The sequence below is a fragment of the Panthera onca genome, chromosome A1 (assembly GCF_046562875.1).
Source record: "Panthera onca isolate mPanOnc1 chromosome A1, mPanOnc1 haplotype 2, whole genome shotgun sequence".
In the NCBI taxonomy this organism is placed as follows: domain Eukaryota; kingdom Metazoa; phylum Chordata; class Mammalia; order Carnivora; family Felidae; genus Panthera; species Panthera onca.
Genome location: NC_138339.1, coordinates 189,328,979 through 189,346,593, shown reverse-complemented (window position 1 = coordinate 189,346,593; position 17,615 = coordinate 189,328,979).

Here is a 17,615-nt window from a genome sequence, read left to right as displayed (position 1 = left end):
TGTGCTGGAGGCTGGGGCAGAAGGAAGAGGGGAAAAAGGGAAAGAGGGATGGAGAAGAAAGTGACTGAATCTTATGGATTTGCTTAAAATGTTATGAACAGAGCATTGTTGATTAAAGATAAAACCATCTTATATTTATACCTCTCTTGAATTATGATTCCTCAATAAACCAGGTACATAATAAAACACACTGATTATTCATTTTAGTTGAACAACCAGCGTTTAAAAAATATACTTGGGGTGCCTGGGTGGCTCAATCAGTTGAACGTCAGACTTCAGATCAGGTCATGATCTTAGGGGTTCGTGAGTTCAAGCCCCACATGGGGCTCACTGCTCTCAGTGCAGGGCTGTCTTCAGATCCTGTGTCCCCCTCCCTGACCCTCCTTTGCTCACCCATGCACCCTCTCTCAAAAATAAATAAAAAAGAAAACATTAAAAAAAAAGATGAAGAGATTATTTTTAAAAAAGCATATACATATATATAATATATTATATACTATATATATATAATATATATATATTATATATATATATATATATATATACACACACATATATAGTTTGTCTCTAAAATTTAGACCCCCCCCAAGAAAATACAAAATATTTTGAGGGGAAAATAAATTTTAAAAGTAAATGAATCCAAGGATTGATACTGTATTCTTTCATATGAAGTATCATTACTACTACATCAATAAAAGATGATTAAGCCTTGCATTTAAAAAAACAGGTTGATGTTTTTATTATAAGTTGATATGTGCTCATTTACAAAGAATTTTGGAAAAGCTTTATAAAAATTCACCCATAATCATACAACACAGAAATAACATGTTAATATTTTGGTGTATTTTAATTTAATATTTCTTCTTAGAGTGTGCATATATTTTAAAAGATATTTATGATTGTACTGTATATCCAACATTCTATCTTGCTTTTTTAACTCAAAATTATGTTGTAATCTTTTTTTAATTAATAGTTGAAGAATTTATTTTAATGGCTATATAATAAGGAACATGTGAAAGTATCATGTTTTATTCAATAATTTCCCTTTTGTTTTTCTATTGTTTCCATTGTTTCATCCTTATAAATAATGTTGAGATTTACATCCTTCATAAAATTTTGCCATGATCTCTAATTTTATTGTGGTTGGTCTAGGTTTCTAAGAGTGGAAATACTAGATGACAGGTTTTCTTTTAAGCTTTTGCATACCGTACATTGCTTTTAAGAAAGATAATACCAATTTTGACTCCCAAGAGCAATTACAGAAACACCTATATCATAGCAAGAGTGCTAGCCAAGATGATAGGCAAAATGGATATAAGATTGTTTTTGTCATTTTTTTGTTTACTGGAGTAGTGTTTTAAAAAATATGTATGTGTAAATATACATATTTATTTAAAGTATATATGTGTGTGGATGTGTTTATACTCTGTCTTCTGGGAACTGTTTGTTCTTTCCTTTTCTAACCACAACTGGCAGTTTTAAAAAGCTCATTCTTTTAAGTTCTACTTTTTCAGATTTGATTAGATAATAATCAAATTGTATAATTTTGCATTTGTTAACAACTCAGAAATCCTGTATCTTATGAGGGTAGGCTTAACTTATGAACACATACTTAGGCTATTGTGGTTGTTTAGTCCTGCAAAAATAATCACTAAGTTGGAACCAGGGAAACTTGAGCATAAAATTTATTTTTATCATTACTAGTACTGTGATTTATATCCATACTTAACTTCTCTGAGCCTCAACTAACTCAGTGATAAAATGGAGAGGATAAACTTTGTCCTCTGGGGTTGTTGTTAGAAATTAGAAGCTGTGTAAAAGAATCCAGCACATAATTGGTGTACAACATTTTATCATCCTTCAACATCAAACCATGAGAGCACCTGGATACACATGGAAAACTGATTAATGGGAAAATATAATTACTTAATGCTTAACCAGTTTCTTCCCATACTGTATTGCCTCTTTTTTTAAATTGCAACTCTTATGTTTCCTTCAATAAAGGTAAAAACCTCAAGTTTATATATAAAAACCCTAAGTCTGTAAACCACTTCCTTTTCTTATTTCCTCTCTAACAGTATTCTAAATTTTGACTTAAGTCTTTCTTACTTTGCTTTTATTATTTCTTTAAATGCTTCTTAATCAATGTTCTTCTAGGTTCATTTCATTTACTAATTAGAATTCTTTATTCGTTCTTGAACTAAATTCTAGCAACTTAATAATTATCAAATGCCAAGAATATCAGTCTTCTGATTGGCATACTTGCTTTCCACTTAACTGGTTTTCAGGAGAGAGAACTAAATTTCATATCTGTTTTACAAACTCATTTCACAATAACAATGAATTAAACCGAATGAATTACTAGAACAGGTTCTTCTGGTAATGCTAGTTATAAGATATATTGTGTACTTCATATTAAGTATCGATTTGTTTTTGTATAGTAAGAAATACTGTATCCAAAACAATGCTGTGTTTTAGAACTGATCCCAATTGAAGTAAAGATGTATATTCATCCACCTAGGTGGCTCAGTTGGTTGAGCATCCGACTTCAGCTCAGATCATGATCTCACAGCTTGTGAGTTCAAGCCCTGTGTCAGGCTCTGTGCTGACAGGTCAGAGCCTGGAGCCTGCTTCGGATTCTGTGTCTCCCTCTCTCTCTGCCCCTCCCCTGCTCATGCTCTGTCTCTCTCTGTCTCAAAAATAAATAAAAACATTAAAAAAATTTTTTTTAAAATGGTCGAGAATTGCACTAAGCATTTCTGCTTCTGATCTTATTGGTCTAAATTTCTCTGAGAGTAAGTTCCCTTACAGAATATTTAACTTGCGGAGAGTATACACCTTGTTAGAATTACTAGTTTTGCAAATAATAGGGGAATTTTCTAAGGACAATACCTAGCATGTAAAACCGAAATTGCAATGCTGGGGCTACGGGTTTTATATATACTTGAAAATTTCCATAAAAAATTTTAAAAATCCCAAGATAGTTGGGGAATTTGGTGGATAAGATGGGGAGGAGTATATATGTAGACATTTAAAAAAAATTTTTTTAACATTTATTTATTTTTGAGTCAGAGAGAGACAGAGCATGAACAGGGGAGGGTCAGAGAGAGAGAGAGAGGGAGACACAGAATTATATGTAGACATTTTTAATATTAATTTCAGCATAATTAACATATAGTGTTATATATGTTATATATGTTTCCATGGTACAACATAGTGATTCACCAATTTTTTAATTACTCAGTGCTCATTACAATAAGTGATGTGATTCCCTTCACTTATTTCACGCATCTTTCCACCCTCCTCCACTCCAGTAACCATCAATTTGTTCTCTATTGTTAAGAGTCTGTTTATTGGCTTGTCTTTTTTTTCTTTGGTTTTTTAAATTCCACATATGAGTAAAATCATCGTATTTGTCTTTCTCTGACTTATTTCACTTCACATTATATCCTCTAGGTCCATCCATGTTGTTGCAAATGGAAAGAGTTCATTCTGTTTAGTGACTGAATAATATTCCATTATATATAAACATAAATATATATATATGTATATGTATGTATATATATATGTATATATATGTATATGTATATATATAGCCTCTTTTTTTTTTAACAACCACTTCTTTATCCATTCATCTATTGGTGGATGCTTGGGCTGCTTCCATAATTTGGCTATTATGAATAATGCTGCAATAAACATGGAAGTGCATGTATCTTTTTGAATTAGTGTTTTCATATTCTTGAGGTAAATACCCAGTAGTGGAATTACTGGATTGTATGGTAATTCCATTTGTAATTTTTTGAGGAACCTCCATACTTTTTTCCAGAGTGGCTGCACCAGTTTGCATTCCCACCAACAGTGCATGAATGTCCCTTTTCCTCCACATCCTCGTCAGCGCTTATTGTTTCTTGTGTTTTTGATTTTAGTCATTCTGACAAGTGTGAGATGATATTTCATTGTGGTTTTGATTTGCATTTCCCTGATGACAAGTGATCTTGAGCATATTTTCATGTGTCTGTTGGCCATCTGGATGTCTTCTTTGGAGGAATGTCTGTTCATGTCTTCTGCCCATTTTTAACAGGATTATTTGGTTGTTTTAGTATTGAGTCATGTAAGTCCTTTATATAATTTGGACACAAACTCTTTATGGGATGTGTCATTTGCAAATACCTTTTCCCATTCAGGAGGTTGTCTTTTAGTTTTTTTATTGCTTTCTTTGCCATGCAGAAGCTTTTTATTTTGATGTAGAGCAAGTTTATGTTTGCTTTTGTTTCCTTTGCCTCAGGAGACTTATCTAAGGAAATGATGCTATGACGGATGTCAGTGAAATTACTGTCTGTGCTTTCTTCTAGGATTCTTATGGTTTCAGGTCTCACATTTAGGTCTTTAATCCATTTTGAGTTTATTTTTGTGTCTGGTATAAGAAAATGGTTCAGTCTCATTGTTTTCAATGTAGCTGTCCAATTTTCCCAACCACTATTTCTTGAAGAGACAGTCTTTCTGATTCAGTTTTAGGAGGTTGTATGTGTCTAGAAATTTATCTATTTCTTCCAGGTTGTCCAGTTTGTTGGCATATAATTTTTCATAATATTCTCTTATAATACTTTGTATTTCTGTGGTGTCAGTTGTTATGTATCCTCTTTCATTTCTGATTTTGTTTATTTGAGTCATCTCTCTGTTGTTTTTGGTAAGTCTGGCTAAATGTTTATCACTTTTGTTGATCTTTTCAAAGAACCAGCTCTTGGTTTCATTGATCTGTTCTATTGGGTTTTTTGGTTTCTATTTCATTATTTTTGCTCTAATCTTTATTATTTCCTTCCTTCTACTGGTTTTGGGTTTTGTTTGTACTTCTTTTTCTAGCTCCTTAGGCATAAATTTAGGTTGTTTATTTGAGATTATTCTTGGTTTTGAGGTAGGCCTGTATTGCTATAAAGTTTCATCCTAGAACAACTTTTGCTGCATCCAAAAAGTTTTGGATCATTGTGTTTTCATTTTTGTTTGTTTCCATATACTTTTTGATTTTTTTTTATTTTTTGGCTGACCCACTCATTGTTTAGTAGCATGTTATTTAACCTTTATGTATTTGTGTTCTTTCCAGATTTTTTCTTGTGGGTTGATTTCTAGTTTCATAGTGTCATGATAAGAAAAGATGCATGGTATGAATTCAATCTTTTTGAATTTGTTGAGGGTTTTTTTGTGCCCTCACATGTGATCTATTCTGGAGAATGTTCCATATGTACTTGAAAGGAATGTGTATTCTGCTGTTTCAGGATAAAGTATTCAGAATATATCTATTAGATCTATCGGAACCAATGTGTCATTCAAAGCCATTGTTTTCTTGTTGATTTTCTGTTTGGATAATCTATCCATTGATGTACGTGGAATGTTAAAGTCCTCTACTATTATTGTATTACTATCGATTACTTCCTTTATGTTTGTTATTAACTGCTTTATATACTGGGGTGCTCCTATTTTGGGTGAATAAATATTTATAATTGTTATATTTTCTTCTTGGATTGTCCCTTTTATTATTATATAATGTCCTTCCTTATCTCTTGTTACAGTCTTAGTTACAAAGTCTGTTTTGTCTGAAATAGGTATTGCTACCAGATTTCTCTTCACTTCTTTTTGCATGATAAATGCTTTTCCACTCCTTCACTTTCAATCTGTATGTGTCTTTAGGTCTGAAATGAATCTCTTGTAAACAACATATAGATGAGTCTTGCTTTTTTTATCCATACTGTCACCCTATGTCTTTTGGTTGGAATGTTTAGTCCATTTACACTCAAAGTAATTATCAATACGTGTGTACTTACTGTCATTTTGTTACTTGTTTTATGTTTGTTTTTGGAGTTCTTTTCTGTCCTTTTCTTCTCTTGCTCGCTTCACTCATTATTTGCTGGATTTCTTTAGTGCTCCACTTGGATTCCTTTCTTCTTCTTTTTGCATATCTATTACTATTTCTTCGCATATTTCATTTGTGGTTACCATTAGGTTTATATATAACATCTTATGCATGTAGCAGTCTATATTAAGTTGATGGTCACTTAAATTTGAACCCATTCTAAAAACACTAAATTTTTACTCCTCTCCCTCCCCTGTTTCAAGTGTATGGTGTCATTCTTTACATCTTTTTATTTCGTGAATCTCTTGACTGAGTTTTATAGATATACTTAATTTTACTACTTTTGTGCTTCCTATTGTTCTTATTCCTGCTTATGGTCTTTCCTTTCCACTCACAGAGTTGCCTTTAACATTTATTTTAAGGTTGAATTCCTTTAACACTTGTTTTTTTTTAGGAAACTATCTTTCCTTCTATTCTGAATGATAGCCTTGCTGGGTAGATAATTCTTGCTGGCAGGTTTTGCCTTTCAGAAATTAGTATATATTGTGCCACTCCCTCTGACCTGCTAAATTTCTGCTGAAAAAAATCAATGGATAGCCTTATAGGGTTTCCTATGTATTTAACTATTTTTTCTCTTGCTGCTTCTACAATTTTCTCTTTACTACTTTTTGTTATTTTAATTATTGTGTATCTTGGTGTGTACTTTCTTGTGTTGATTTTGCTGTGTATCCTGGATCTGGATTTCTGTTTTCTTCCCCAGATTTGGGAAATGTTCAGCTATTATTTCTTCAAATACATTTTCTGCCCATTTTCTCCCTCTTCTCCTTCTGGTATCCCTATAATGTGAATGTTATTATGCTTGATGATGTAGCTGAGTTCCCTAAATATATTTTCATTTTTATTATTTGTTTTTCTCTCTCATGTTCAGCTTGATTGCTTTCCATCATTCTGTCTTTCAGGTTGCTGGTTCATTCTTCTGCTTCCTCTGGTCTACTCTTTATTCCCTCTAGTGTATTTTTAATTTCAATTATTGAGTTCTTCATCTCTGATTGGTTATTTTTTGTGTCTTCTTTCTCTTTGTTGAGGGTCTTACTGAGGCGTTCCAGTCTTTCCTCAAGTCCAGTGAGTATCTTTATGACAATTACTAGAAATTCTCTATCACGCATATTACTGATCTCTGTTTCATTTAGCTCTCTTGCTATGATTTTTCTTGTTCTTACATGTGGAACACAGTCCTCTGTCTCTTCATTTTGTCTAACTCACTATGTCTGTTTCTTGGTGTTAGGAAAGTCAGCTATGTCTCCCGTTCTTGGAAGTAGTGGCCTTATGAAGAAGAGGTCCTGTAGTGCCCACTGTGCAGTGCCCCCTGTTCACTGGAAGCTGGTGCTTCAAGAGTGTCTCCTCCATGTGTTATGTGCACCCTGCAGTGTGGCTGAGCTGCTTTTGCCTTCAGTCCAGTTGTCTGCAATGGTTCTCTTCGCCTGTTGTGAGCAGGGTTTTGTTCCTTTTTGTTAGTGGGCTAGTCTGGGACCACCTTGACTTGAGTTGCATCAGACCAGGCATTTTCCATAACTGCAATATCACAAAACTGCAGGGCACTTTCCCTATGTTGTCTTCTGAGAAGCTTTTGCTGATGGGTAGGCTGCAGTGAGACCAGATGTCTGTCTCCAGCCCACTGTTTGGACCTCAGTTGGACAGATATGTGTGGTTATCTTCCTCTCTCCCTGGGGCAAGAGTTACTTTGGAGTGGTACTGACCCCTGTTATGGCTGCTTGCACACTGCCGGGCTTGTTGCGGCACTACTTTAGGTGAGTTCTGGCCAAGCCTATATTGGAGTGGGCAGGTCTATGTGAGAATGTAGGGAATGGGGATATGGTGCTAGCAAGGTTTCCACAAATCTGTTATGGAGGGAAGGGACCTGGAATGACTTAGGAAACTCCTGCCACTGGGACGGAGGGGGCAGATCCACAGAAGCACTGAGGGGAGAGGCTCACTGTTAGCAAGTTAGGTGGAGAGTTTTGGCATTGTGCTGGTTCCCTGAAGGTGTCTGTGTATCTAGGCTAGGGGGTAGGGGAGGGAAATGGCACCCAACAGGTCTTTTGTTCTTGAAATTTCTCAACAATTCCTGGCTCTGCAGCACATGTTCTGACATAGGAAACAAATCTACCTCCTGGGACACCTGGGTAGCTCTGTTGGTTAAGCATCCAACTCTTTGTTTTGGCTCAGGTCATGATCTCACTGTTTGTGAGTTCCAGCCCCGCATCAGGCTCCACACTGGCTGTGTGGAGTCTGCTTGGGATTCTCTCTCCCTCTCTCACTGCCCCTCCCCTGCTCTCTCTCTCTCTGTCTCTCTCAAAATAAATAAATAAAAACTTACAAAAATGTATTTAAAAAAAGGAAACAAAGAAAACAAATCTCACACTGCTGCTTCTATGTTGTATCTCTGCAGGGCTGTTTGTTGTGCTGTCTCTTAAAGGGTAAGGACTCAGCCCACTGAATTTTAAAGTTTCAGATGTTAAGCTCCACTGATTGTAAACACTTACAAAGCCAGGCCCCTCTGGCCTTCAAAACCAAGTGTTATGGGGATTTGTCTTCCCAGTGTGGGCCCCCTGGTGCCTGAGCTACCTGGTATGGGATCCTCTTCTCCCTTTCCATACCTGTGAGGTCCCTCCTATGGACAGTCGTGTGGATCCATTTGGCTCCTGACCATATCTCTGCCCTCCTTACTCTCTTCAGTGAGAGAGTAAGCCTTCTTCTCTACGTATAGCTCTTCTGTTGGTCTTCAGGTCATTTTCTGATTTATTTATACTGATGTGGATGTTATCTAATTGTATCTGTGGGATGCTCCACTACTTTTCCACCTTCCCTGGAAGTCCATATACATAGATTTAATGGTATGATTAGTGTTCTAGATCTTGGGTTGGGTGATATATTTATGAGTATTGACTACGTTATGATTTATTTATTACATATTTATTACATGTATTGTTTACTTAGCTTTATTTATTTGTTTGTTTATTTATTTATTTATTTTTATTATGAAATTTATTGTCAAATTGGTTTCCATACAACACCCAGTGCTCATCCCAACAGGTGCCCTCAATACCCATCACGCACCCCCCCCCTCCCTCCCACCCCCCATAAACCCTCAGTTTGTTCTCAGTTTTTAGGAGTCTTATGTTTTGTCTCCCTCCCTCCCTAACCATTTTTTTTCTTCCCCTCCCCCATGGTCTTCTGTTAAGTTTCTCAGGATCCACATAGGAGTGAAAACATATGGAATCTGTCCTTCTCTGTATGACTTATTTCACTTAGCAAACACTCTCCAGTTCCATCCATGTTGCTACAAAAGGCCATATTTCATTCTTTCTCATTGCCACGTAGTATTCCATTGTGTATATAAACCACAATTTCTTTTTCCATTCATCAGTTGATGGACATTTAGGCTCTTTCCATAATTTGGCTATTGTTGAGAGTGCTGCTATAAACATTGGAAACAAGTGCCCCTATGCATCAGCACTCCTGTATCCCTTGGGTAAATTCCTAGCAGTGCTATTGCTGGGTCATAGGGTAGGTCTATTTTTAATTTTTTGAGGAACCTCCACATTGTTTTCCAGAGTGGCTGCACCAGTTTGCATTCCCACCAACAGTGCAAGAGGGTTCCCATTTCTCCACATCCTCTCCAGCATCTATAGTCTCCTGTTTGTTCATTTTAGCCACTCTGACTGGCATGAGGTGATATCTAAGTATGGTTTTGATTTGTATTTCCCTGATGAGGAGCGATGTTGAGCATGTTTTCATGTGCCTGTTGGCCATCTGGATGTTTTCTTTAGAGAAGTGTCTATTCATGTGTTCTGCCCATTTCTTCACTGGATTATTTGTTTTTTGGGTGTGGAGTTTGGTGAGCTCTTTATAGATTTTGGATCCTAGCCCTTTGTCCGATATGTCATTTGCAAATATCTTTTCCCATTCTGTTGGTTGCCTTTTAGTTTTGTTGATTGTTTCCTTTGCTGTGCAGAAGCTTTTTATCTTCATGAGGTCCCAATAGTTCATTTTTGCTTTTGTTTCCCTTGCCTTTGGGGATGTGTCAAGTAAGAAATTGCTGCGGCTGAGGTCAGAGAGGTTTTTCCCTGCTTTCTCCTCTAGGGTTTTGATGGTTTCCTGTCTCACATTCAGGTCCTTCATCCATTTTGAGTTTGTTTTTGTGAATGGTGTAAGAAAGTGGTCTAGTTTCATTCTTCTGCATGTTGCTGTCCAGTTCTCCCAGCACCATTTGTTAAAGAGACTGTCTTTTTTCCATTGGATTTTCTTTCCTGCTTTGTCAAAGATTAGTTGGCCATACTTTTGTGGGTCTAGTTCTGGGGTTTCTATTCTATTCCATTGATCTATGTGTCTTTGTTGTGCCAGTAGCATGCTGTCTTGATGATGACAGCTTTGTAGTAGAGGCTAAAGTCTGGGATTGTGATGCCTCCTGCCTTGGTCTTCTTTAAAATTACTTTGGCTATTCGGGGCCTTTTGTGGTTCCATATTTGTGGTTCCAAATTTAGGATTGCTTGTTCTAGCTTCAAGAAGAATGCTGGTGCAATTTTGATTGGGATTGCATTGACTGTGTAGATAGCTTTGGGTAGTATTGACATTTTAGCAATATTTATTCTTCCAATCCATGAGCACATAATATTTTTCCATTTCTTTGTATCTTCTTCAATTTCCTTCATCAGCTTTCTATAGTTTTCAGCATACAGATCTTTTACATCTTTGGTCAGGTTTATTCCTAGGTATTTTATGATTCTTGGTGCAATTGTGAATGGGATCAGTTTCTTTATTTGTCTTTCTGTTGCTTCATTATTAGTGTATAAGAATGCAACTCATTTCTGTACATTGATTTTGTATCCTGCGACTTTGCTGAATTCATGTATCAGTTCTAGCAGACTTTTGGTGGAGTCTTTTGGGTTTTCCATGTATAATATCATGTCATCTGCAAAAAGTGAAAGCTTAACTTCATCTTTGCCAATTTTGATGCCTTTGATTTCCTTTTGTTGTCTGATTGCTGATGCTAGAACCTCCAACACTATGTTAAACAACAGCGGTGAGAGTGGATATCCCTGTCATGTTCCTGACCTCAGGGAGAAAGCCCTCAGTTTTTCCCCATTGAGGATGATATTAGCTGTGGGCTATATTGTTTACTTAGCATTATTTATTTTTAAATGAAAAACTTAATTTACTTTTCTGACAAGTTTTTATTTGAAAGTTTCAAATAAGGAGAAAATATAATACAATGGATAATACAAAATGGATAATACAAAAATTCATCTACTCCCATTAACTCAACAATTATTAACATGTTGCCAAATTCTTAAATATTTCTGTCTTTATATACATGGATACATTGATTTCCTTGCTGAAATATTTATTTATTTTTAAATTTTTAATGTTTTATTATTTATTTTATTTTTGAGAGAGAGAGAGAGAGAGAGTACAAGCAGAGGAGGGGCAGAGAGAGAGGGGGACACAGAATCTGAAGCAGGCTCCAGGCTCTGAGCTATCAGCACAGAGCATGATGCAGGGCTTGAACTCACAAACCGCGAGATCATGACCTGAGTCAAAGTCGGATGCTTAACCAGCTGAGCTGCCCAGGTGCCCCATTTACTTTTCTGAAATATTTAAAAGTCATTTGCAGACATATGAAATGCCACCCCTTGATATATCATCATGCAACCTCTAAAAATAGGAATGGTCTACTTAATCTCAGTGCCATTATTACATCCAAGAAAATTAATAGTAATTTTATGTTATTTAATATCCACTCCATATTCAAAGTCTCCCAATTGTCTCCAAATGCCTTTTGTAGATGCATATTTTAAAGTATTAAATTTAACATATTAAATTTGATGGTCATCTCTTTTAATTTAGAACAATTTGCAACCCATTTTTTCATGACATTGACTTTTTCAATATACAGGACATTTGTCTTATACAGTATATTCTATATTCAGATTGTTTCTCATGATGTTATTTAACCTGTTCCTTTATTCCTTGTATTTCATGTAGACTGAAATTTAAGTTTAGACTTGATTAAATTCAAATTAAGCTTATTTGTCAAGAATCCTTCATTCACAACACATGTAATATGACTTCATATCTAATCCGGAAGTATATAATGTCATGTTGTCCCACTACTAATGATACTTAGTGTGATTGTTAAGTTCAGATGGCAACTGCCAGGTCTCCACATTGTAAAGGTACATTTTACCCTTTGGAATTAATGAATAAACTGAGAGGTGATACTTGGGCACTGTGGCAATATCCTGTTCTCCCAATAAGATGTTCCATAATTTTAGAAGTCATTTCCTAGGTATTGCAAAATCTTGATTTTCTAATTCTGCCATACTAAATGGAGTTTTTTTCCCATATTTTATGTTTTTTAAAGAACTACATCAGAATGCTAGAGCTTTAGCTTACATGAATGAATTCAGGTTAACAGAATTTTCATTTATTATCATTATTAGACTGACCTAGAAACATTTTTTAATATTGTGAATTGTGTCATCTCAAAATTGATGTCAAATTTATAACCCCTCAAAGTGATGCTATTTGGAGATGAAGCCTTTGGGAAGTGATTAGGTTTCAATGAGGCCATGAGAGTGGGGCCCTCACCCTGGGATTAGTACTCTTAGAAGAAGAGACACCAGAAAGTACATTCTTCCCCTGCCCACCCCTCATCATGTTAGGACACACAGAAAGGATGGCTGTCTGACAGCCACGAAGAGAACTCTCACTAGAACCCTACCATGCTGGCACTCAGATTATAGATGTCCAGCCTCTAAAACAATGAGAAAATGACTTTCCACTGTTGAAGCCACCCAGTCTATATCATTTTGTTGTGGCAGCCCAAGCAGACTAATATATAGTTTTTTATTTTGTTTTGTTTTATTTTTTATAAAGTTTATTTATTTCTTTTGAGAGAGACAGAGACAGTGCGAGTTGGTGAGGGGCAGAGAGTGAGGGAAAGAGAAAAGTCCCAAGCAGGCTCCTCGCTGCCAGCACAGAGTCTGACACAGGGCTCAATCCCATGAACCATGAGATCATGACCTGAGCTGAAACCAAGAGTCAGATGCTCAACTGACTGAGCCACCCCAGGTGCTGCCCCTATAGTTTTTTTTTTTTTTAATTTAATTTTTTAAGCTTTATTTTTATTTTGAGAGACAGAGACAAAGCATGAGCAGGGGAGGAGCAGGGAGAGAGGGAGACACAGAATCTGAAGCAGGCTCCAGGCTCTGAGCTGCCAGCACAGAGCCCATCATGGGGCTCAAACTCACGAATGGTGAGATCATGACATAAGCCAAAGTCAGATGCTTAACCAACTGAGCCACCTAGGCACCCCCCCCATAGTTTTTAAAGCGTTGTAGAACCCCTTGTCTCACCCACACTCCTATGAAAATTTCTCACATATTGCTACAGATTTTCTTAAGAAATATGACACTCTGATCTGAATTTCACAAGCTGAAAAACATTGAGGAGCATCTTTATTGCTTTTTCTTCATAGTCATTTACAGTGCAGACAAAGCTAATCTTAAGCAAAGGGTTATCATGGTTGCCTTCCCGTGGAAGACCAATGGGTCCCAATTTGCAGTACTTTAAATAGTGAATATTGTTGAATCTAGGTCTTTCTCCTTAAGGTAAGTTCTATTTCAACCCCACAAATATACATTAATGAGATATAATTGACATATAACATTTGTAAGTTTAAGATGTTAATATTGCAAAATCATTTTCACCATAGTGTTAGCTAAAACCTGCAACACATCACGTAAGTACCGTTCCTTTTTTGTGTAAGAACATTTAAGATCTGTTCTTTTAGCAACTTTCAAGTATATAATATAGTATTGTTAACTAAAATCACTGTACTGTACATTTGATCCTGGGACTTATTCATCTTATTACTAGAAGTTTGTACTCTTGAACAACATCCCCTTTCCCCATCTTCCAGCCTCTGGTAATTACCATCTAGTCTTTGTTTCTGTGAGTTTGGCTTTTATAGGTTCCATATATAAGTGATGCCACGCAGTATTTGTCTTTCATGATCTGACTTATTTTCCTTAGCACAATGCCCTCAAGATCCATCCATGTTGTGGCAAACAACAGGATGTCCTTCTTTCTCCTGGCTGAATAATATTTCACTCTGTGTGTGTGTGTGTGTATAAAACACATCTTCTTTAGACATTAATTCACTGATAGACACTTAGGCTGTTTCTGTATCTTGGCCATTATGAATAATACTGCAATGAACATGGGAGTGCAGATATCTTTTTGAGGTCGTATTTGAATTTCCTTTTGATGTATACCTAGAAGTGACATTGCTAGATCATATGATAGTTCAGTTTTTTAAGTTTTTGAGGAATTTCTACACTATTTGCCATAATGGCTGTACCATTAAGGAAAATTCTTAAAAGTAGAAAATTTTGGTCAAAGTTATAAACCTTCTTTGGGCTGATGATCTGAATTGCTGATTAGCTTTCCATGAACATTGTGCCAAATTCCATTGACACCAGCTGTGGTTGATTGAGAGTATTCGCCTAAATATGAAAAAAAATCTTTTATGAATATAATAGAAAAGCATCTTTTAAAATATTTTTAATATTTATTTTTGAGAGAGAGAAAGAGAGCATGAGCAGTGGAGGGGCAGAGAGAGAGGGAGACACAGAATCTGAAGCAGGCTCCAGGCTCTGAGTTGCACACACAGAGCCTGAGCCTGAAGCAGGGGCTCGAACTCACAAACCATGAGATCATGACCTGAGCCGAAGTCAGTTGCTTAACCAACTGAGCCACCCAGGTGCCCCTAGAAAAATATTTTATCTGTAATTTTGATTACAGTTTTTTCATTTTAATTAGATATTTGATTTTTTTTGTAAATTGTTTTGGTTATGCCATTGCCAACTTTTCTACTATAGTTTCAGCATAGTTTCACTTCTAAACAGTGAAAGTTAAATAATCATTGTATCAGGTTATATTTTACTGAAAATTATTTTTTACAGTTTGACTTTTGAAGAAGGCTGTTATATAAAAGATACCACGATCCTACCAACATTAGAGAGACACTAGAAAATATGGGAAGTATTTCTCTGTATCTTGTGCCCAGAAAGCTGATTTCTAACATACACATAAAAATCAGTCAGGCTAAGTGACTTAAAAATTGATACCATTTCTAAGTGGATATTTGATTTTAGTAAACATTTTAGCAATGAATCTAATTATATTTACTAAGTGTCCAAAGCATAGCACTGAACATGGAGCAAGTTTTTAAACTCTGCTTCTACTGCTACTTCGTTCCTCTGTAGAAGTTTCCTTATTATTATTATTATTGTTGTTGTTATTATTATTATTTTTAATATGGTCATGCTTTCAATTATCAGGGTTACCTACACATGGGCATACTGTAGAGATTTCAAAATTATAATTCTTCTAGGCCTATTTTGAAGTTGGAATTTTTGAAATGTAGATTCTTCTTTGAGCACGTTTTCTTCTTTCTCTATGACTTTGCTAACTTGCAACCTCTTTCTTCCTTATATGCTTCCTCAAATATAAGATGAGAAAAACAGTTATGCTCAACCCTGGTTACCAAATGTGTTAAATGATATTGCTGTACAGCATAGCCAAATGGCAGCTTCTTTTTATCTTTTCCAGTGAATTCTTTTATGGCCTTTTCACCAATGGTCAGCTCTACTTTGAGAAGCAAACATTGTCCTGTGGGCTGAAACATCTGAATCTTAAGTTTTTGTCACCAACATTATAACCCGCTAAGTTGTCATTACCGTGACATGATCTGCAGAAATATAAGACTTTATTTTTGGTATTTATCAATTATATTTTGTTTTATTTTATAGTTATATTTATACTTGATTAATTCTGCTTGTTCTCCATCCAATATTGTAACTCTCAGAAGGCAGATATGTGTCTTATCGCTCCATCCCTGCAAAGATTCTTGATGTAAATTTTGTTTTAGGAAGTTGAATTGAGTCATCCTATTTTGAGAATTGAATTGCACATCCTATGTGATTTGCTTAGGGAGCATATTTGGCTTTCTCTGGTTGGTCCTGAGTTGGATGCAAAGGCAAATTATTTGAAAATAACCATTAATTTTGTCCTTTTTTTAAAAATGAATTTATTTCTTAATTTACATCCCAGTTAGTTAGCATATAGTGCAACAATGATTTCGGGAGTAGATTCCTTAATCCCCCTTACCCATTTAGCCCATCCCCCCCCACAACCCCTTCAGCAACCCTCTGTTTGTTCTCCATATTTAAGAACCTCTTGTTTTGTCCCACTGCCTGTTTTTATAATATTTTTGCTTCTAAAAAATAACTATAGTTTATTGTTTTCTCAGAGGGAGCTGGCTGCCATCTTTCCCTGAGCTGTGAGTTTTTCAAGTTACCTCAAGGATGAAATGTTGTAATTATTTACTGGAATGACTTTATTTTCAATTAAAATTGATATCTATTTTCAAGAAACCTCTATAATCCTGGGATAATAATTACCCACACCTCACAATTGTTAGAGTTCTTCTAATGTCTAGTTTAAATTCTCCCTGCTGTAATTTCCATCTGCTATATGGGACTGAGAATTATTGTTTTCTATCATTTATGTAGAAAGTGTTTTCATACTTGGGGCGCCTGGGTGGCTCAGTCGGTTAAGCATCCGACTTCGGCTCAGGTCATGATCTCGCGGTCTGTGAGTTCGAGCCCCGCATCAGGCTCTGTGCTGACAGCTCAGAGCCTGGAGCCTGTTTCTGATTCTGTGTCTCCCTCTCTCTCTGACCCTCCCCCGTTCATGCTGTCTCTCCCTGTCTCTCTCTGACCCTCCCCTGTTCATGCTGTCTCTCCCTGTCTCAAAAATAAATAAATGTTAAAAAAAAAAATTAAAAAAAAAAAAAAAGAAAAAAAAAAAAAGAAAGTGTTTTCATACTCAAAAACAAGGGTCAGTCTCTCTTAAAGCTTCTTTACTTCAGGTTGCATAAATTAAGCTCTTTTCTCACACTTTTTACTATCAAAATTTTAATGATATCTGTCTCTTTATAATGGATTTTTTCAAAATTGCCATGGAGAACCTTATACAAGTTTTGACTAATGCATTATTGTTTGCACAGTACTAAGTCATAGGTATACTTGTGGATTCTAGAGGTGAATGGAATCATGAAGAGAAGAGTTAACTTAGGTCATGAAAGAAATTAGTAAAGGCCTAATAACCAACCCCATCAGCCCTCTGGAAAAAAGAGAAGCAAGCAACAGAGTTTATTTAATACGGTATCTTTTTTGTTAGCCATCCCGTGAGCCTAATAGAAGGAAATGTTTCTGTTTCCATAATGTACTGCTATAAATAGCAAGAAAATAAATGCCAATTCAAATTTCATGAAATACATGGAATTTTCTGCCAGATTATGACTGAGGGAGAGACTTAGTCAATGGACTCTGGTTAATGTATATGAAGACACCAGAACTGATTCACTGAACTATGCACCTAGAGTGTGATCACATTGACCCAAATACTCTCTTTTCCTGGGCTCTGGTTTGATCACTTGCCACCTCTGTGCCCTAACCAGTGGTGTGTGACCAAACAATGTAGCTGATTTACCCTTTGGCCTTTGAAATAGTGACTGTGGCCTCATTAGTTCTAAGCTCTAGTAAACTACACAAAAATAACTGACTGAAGATAAAATCTTCTGCTTGACCTTCCAATTTTTTTTCCTCTTACATGGTAAAAGTGAATAGAAATTTATTTT